We start from the raw sequence: 6,168 nt of genomic DNA, 5'->3' as shown, positions 1-6,168 counted from the left end.
AAATAGCTGAGACTCGGTTTTGACAATATTTTGAAACTTTTTGGGAAGTGGAATCAGAGGAGAATGAAGGATTAACGGTCCGTCTGTGCAGAGAGAGGGAAGGCACTATTCCCTTCTTTGATGAGCTGGGGTATTGACTGATCGAAGGCATGAAAGAGATTCCTGGTAGAGCTGCGCTCTCTGCATCAGGAACAAGAAGTCCTGATTTCCTGAACGGTAATGAAACCCAGGCCACTCAGTTAAAGCGCTGAATACTAACCACTAGACCACCAGGGATGAGGGCAGAAGCAGTTGCACCGTTTCTTCATAACACAGTTTTTGGAATTATGTCACTGCAGATATGTTTCCCCTCAAAAATGATTGAATTATCGCGTGTTTACAGCACAGATCTGGGTCCCTTCATCTCGTTTCCCAACACTTGGTCTGTAACCTTGTGTGCTCTGACATTTCACCTGAGGGCTAATTTCTCTGGAACGTTTTAATCTCGTAAAACAAAATAAGTGGGATTAAAGTTTGAGATGGGAACTGAATCCCATTTTTAACCATAGACTGAAGCACGGAGACACATTTCCCCAAGTGTGTCACGGGCGTCGGGAGAAAACAAGCAGAATGTTCGATTTCACCGACTTGTCTGATATTATCCCATTTCAGAGTTCAACACCAAGGTCTGGTTACAGCAAAGAAAGGAAGCATTCAGCCCCTCCCATCCCAGTGTTCCATTACTCTGTAGTTTATACTGCCTCACCTCGTTCTTGCTGCCAAACTTGATCACTGCTCACGCCCGCTATTTCCTGTCCTGCCGAACGGTTTGCCTCAAGTTCTTTGAATGAAAAACAGGAATGACCTATTTCAAGCACTTTTCTAGTTTACAAGGACAGTGTTATCACCACTGAGCAAGCACATTGCCAGCTCAGAGAGAAGATCTCATCCTTTAGAAACTGAAATGCAAAGATGATTGGATAGCCTCAGTATTGTAAACCAACCAACAAGACTGGAATAGGGCCGAGGGGATCACGCACAGAAGGATGGGAGAATAGAATGGCGAATCTCATGCTGTCCAGGGTGATTTTAACAGAAATCTTCCCTGGTCGTATAGTGATGAGGATTCAGTGATTTCACTGTCATGGCTTGTTAAAGGTTAACGTTTACAGTAATCAATATGAAATACTGCCTGATATTTCGAAGCAGAATGATGTGCAGCAGACAGAATCGTTTCACTGCATGACCTAATAAGAGAGCTCAGAAGAGCCAGGAGGAGACATGAGAGCCAGGAGGAGACATTAGAAGTTGTTGGCGGATAGGATCAGGGTTAACCATAAGGCTTTCCATAGGTATGTCTGGAATAAAAGAATGACGAGCGTTAAATTAGGGTCAATCAAGAATAATAGTGGGAAGTTGTGTGTGGAGTCAGAGGAGACATGGGCAACACTAAATAAATATTTTTCGACAGTGTTCACGATATAAAATGAAAATGTTGGCGAGGAAGATATAGAGATACTTGCATCTAGACTCGAAGAGATTGAAGTTCACAAGGAAGAGGTATTAGAAATACTGTAGTGTGTGAAAATAGACATGTCCTCTGGGCCAGATGGGATCTATCCAAGGATCCTCTGGGATGCAAAGGAAGAGATTGCCGAGCCTGTGCCATTGATCTAGAAATCATCATTATCTACAGGAATAGTGCCTGAGGACTGGAGGATTGCAAATGTGGTTCCCTTGTTCAAGAAGGGTAGTAGAGACAACCCTGGTAATTACAGACCAGTGAGTCTCACTTCAGTTGTTGGTAAAGCGTTGGAAAAGATTATCAGAGATAGGATTTATAATCATCTAGAAAAGAATAATCTTGTCAGGGACAGTCAGCATGGTTTTGTAAAGAGTAGGTCGTGCCGAAACGAATCTTTTGAGTTTTTTGACAAAGTGACCAAACAGGTAGATGAGAGTAAGCAGGTTGATGTTCTGTATATGGATTTCAGCAAGGTGTTCAATAAGATTCCCACAGTAGGCTATTATACAAAATGTGGAGGATTGTGGGAGACATAGCAGTTTGAATCAGTAATTGGCTCCCTCAAAGAAAACAGAGGGTTGTAGTTGATGCAACATGTTCATCTTGGTGTCCAGTTACTAGCGGCATTCCACAAGGGTCGATGTTGGGTCCACTGCTATTCGTCATTTTTGTAAATGTCCTGGATGAGGGCTTAGAAAGGTGGGTTAGTAAATTTGCGGACAACACTACGGTCGGTGGTGTTGTGGATAGTGACGAAGGATGTTGTCGGTTGCAGAGGGACATAGATAGGATGCAGAGCTGGGCTGAGAGGTGGCAAATGGAGTTTAATGTGGACAAGTGTGAGGTGATACACTTTGGACGGAGTAGTCGGAATGCAAAGTACTAGGATAATGGTAAGATTCTTGGGAGTGCAGATTAGCAGAGAGATCTCGGTGTCCATGTACACAAATCCCTGAAAGTTGCCACCCAGATTGATAGGGTTGTTAAGAAGGAAAACAGTTTTTTGGCCATAATTAATACAGGAATTGAGTTCTGGAATCAGAAGGTTATGCTGCAGCTGTACAAAGATCTGGTACGGCCACATTTGAAGTATTGTCAACGTTTCTGGTCACCGCATTATAAGAAGGATGTTGACGCTTTGGAAAGGGTTCACAGGGGATTTCCTAGCATGTTGCCTGGTGTAGAAGGAATGTATTATGAGGGAAGACTGAGGGCCTTGAGGCTGTCCTCGTTGGAGAGAAGACTGAGAGGTGACTTAATAGAGACATACAAGATAATCAGAGGTTTAGATAGGGTTAACAGGGAGAGTCTTTTTCCAAGTATGGGGACGGCAAACACGAGGGTCACAACTTTAAAGTGAGGGGAGATAGGTACAAGACAGATGTCAGAGGTAATTTCTTTACTCAGAGAGAAGTTAGGGCATGGAAAGCTTTGCCTGTAACGGTGGTAAATTCGCCAAGATTAAGTGCATTTAAGTCGTCATTGGAGAGGCATATGGACGTACATGGAATAGTGTAGAGGGGATGGGCTTCAGATTAGTATGACAGGGTTGCGCAACATCGAGGGCCGAAAGGCCTGTTCTGCACTGTAATGTTCTATGTTCTATATGCTTCAGTTCCACATTAGCAATGTCATTTGCAATTGCCTGAAGTTCAATCAGTTTAAAACAAGAACGGAGGGGGCGTCAGGAAAACGGAAGGGGAATAGTGGTTTGTGAGAGTTAACTACATGCCTCGTGGAGCCAGGTTCAATGTAGACACTGAATATCGGTTTTCCTGTTTACCTTGGTATACTGATCACGACGGATCAATGACCCAATATTGCCTGCCCTTTGTGTGTGGTTCTTTGTACATTGCACCTCGGTTCAGTGCTCCGAGGGACCACACTTTTTTAAAATTTGGCACGTTTTACTCAGGTCGGTTTTGCAGCTTCATATTAAGGCCAACAATTTTAGGAAAAAATAGTCACCATTCAGACCACCAAGACTGTTCTGCTATTGAATGGTTTCACATCTGATCTGATAACCTTGAACTGCAATTTTTGCCTTTCGCCAGAATGCTTGATGTCTTTGCTGTTTGAAGATCTACCAATCTCAGCCTCAATACACCTAATGACATTTCCTCAACAGCCTTCTGCTACAAGAAAGTCCACTGATACAGAACTGTCTGAGAGAATAAATGCTTCTTCATCTCTGTTTTAATTGTGAGATCCGCACTCTAATACAAAGTTAAAAATTACACAACACCAGGTCATAGTCCAACAGGTTTAATAGAAGCAATAGCGTTTGGAGAGCTGCTCCTTCATCAGGTGGCTGTGGAGTACACAGTGGTAAGGTACAGAATTTATAGCGAAAGGTTACAGTGTAATGTCACTGAAATTATACATTGGAAAAATACCTTGATTGCTTGTTAAGTCTTCTAACTGTTAGAATGACTATGTTAGGTTCATTTCTTTCTTATGTAAATCGAAAAACTTTCTTTTAACATTTACATTCTCAGGTGGACTTAACCAATTCGTGTCAGCACAGATAATATGTTGAAGGTGTTAGTCCGTGTGTTCTGCGTCCATGCCATAATGTTTAGACTGACGCTAATCTAAAAAAAACAACATGCTGCAGACAAGGATGCCTTAAGACATGGTACATTGGTGAAGCCGAGCAGAGGCTACAACAACGGAATGGGCGCTGCACATCAATCAACAGACAGGTGTACCCTTTCCCAGTTGGAGAGCACTTCAGTGATCCAGGACATTTGACCTCGGATCTTTGGGTGACAACCCTCAAAGGCGGTCTTCGGACCAGGCAGCAGCTAAAAGTGCCCCCACAGAGACTGATAGCTAAATTCGGTACCCATGGTCATTGGGTTCATGTCACAGTACAGGTGATCCCATTGCCCTATCGACAAACAGAGACCCTCCTACGCACACACACACACACACACACACACACACATATCCGTCTGTGGGGTGAATTTGTACTTGCAGAGTTACATTGTACTTTGCTCAAAAACTTCATGAATCCATGTAAGTCTCTGGTAACTCATTTTTATAAATTAGAATCAGTCTAAACATTATGGAACAGACAGCAGCACAGGGGGGCAGACACCAGTTGTTTAACTTCACCTGAGAATGAAACTTTAAAATAAAAAAAGCTTTGCGCTTTGCCTATGTAAGAAGTGAAGCTAACATGGTCATGAAAACAGATCGGAGACTGAGCAAACAATCAAGCCATTTTTCAATGTACAATTTCAGTTACATCACACTGCAAAGATATGCTATAAATTCTGTGTCTTACAAGTGTGCACTCCACAATCACCTGATGAATGAGTAGTGGTCCGAAAGCTAGTACTTCCAAATAAACCTGTTAAACTATAACCTGGGGTTGTGTGATTTTCAAATTTGCATACCCCAGTCCAAAACCGGCATCTCCAAGTCATTCGATACGAGGTGCTCTGGTCACAGAACCAAACTTTCTGCATCCAACTTATTAAATCCTTGAAAATACCTCTATGTTTCAATAAGGATTATTTTGTAGTACTGAGTCTCAGCAGGAAAAGGCAGCTTATTTCAGCGTTTCTTCCCATTTGATTTCATCTCTGATATGAAATTCTCACTGACTCTGACAGAACTGCTACCTTTGCTGTTTTGTAATGTCAGGAATTCATGTTCTATTTCAGATTTCCATAAGGACCAACAATGTTTTTTTTTCCCTGACTGGAAATCAACATTGGGAAATAGCAGCGAGACAGCTGCATTTCAGCACGTTCGCACCAAGGACGACATATGCAATGCTTGGAACTTTTCTTGATGACTTGTTTTTGCCTATTTTGTTCAGTTGAAAAATGACAGTTATCGAGGTTTTAAAAGCATGGCGAATGGCCATTCAGCCTATGCATCATTATCAGTTATCAAACATCTGGCTTGGAAACACAGTTTCCAGACGTGACTCATCGCCTGGTGTGTTCTAACATTTCAAGTCTTAGTTAAATTGTTATTCAATTTCTTAAGGGCTTGAGTGGAACAACAAACATCTCTGTGAACGAACAGTTCTGAAAGACAAACTCTTTCTCGGAGCCATTTGTCAGTTTTCCTCATGATGCAGCGGAAAATGTTTCTGCGCTCACATCTGAATTGGTTTACCCTGTTTCTTCCTCAGCTTCCTCCTTCTTTCTATTAAATGGGTTAGACTCCAGTACAGACACAAGGTGCAGGTTGCGGAAGTCACGTGTTTGCACTTTCATTGACACTCTGTCTCGCCGGGAGCTGCAGACCTTCCCCACGCTGATTCAGACAGCACTGTCCTTCCTGTGACATTTCCCATGGAGAATGGAAGGACAGGCATTAATAACCCGCACTTGGAAACGGAGCGACAGTTTTAAAATATTTACAGTGCCCCAGCCAGGAATTGAGCTCGAACTCCTGCATAACATACGGCGACACTAACCACGATACTAACAAGGACAACAGTTTCAAAGGAGACACTTCAGCCAGTTGTGGTTGCATTTGTCAAAAGCAACTGCTTAACGACCCGAATGGTTTAGCCCATAGCCTTACAGGTATTGGCAGAACATATTCACATCTGCATATTCCTTCAGGTTATAAGGGTTGCTGCCTCTCTGACCCTAACAGACAGTGTACTCCAAATTCGAACACCCGCCGGCCTATAC

This window comes from Chiloscyllium punctatum, chromosome 13 (genome assembly GCF_047496795.1).
Source record: "Chiloscyllium punctatum isolate Juve2018m chromosome 13, sChiPun1.3, whole genome shotgun sequence".
Lineage (NCBI taxonomy): Eukaryota > Metazoa > Chordata > Chondrichthyes > Orectolobiformes > Hemiscylliidae > Chiloscyllium > Chiloscyllium punctatum.
The sequence above is the reverse complement of the archived record's forward strand: the minus strand, read 5'-3'. Positions refer to the sequence as shown.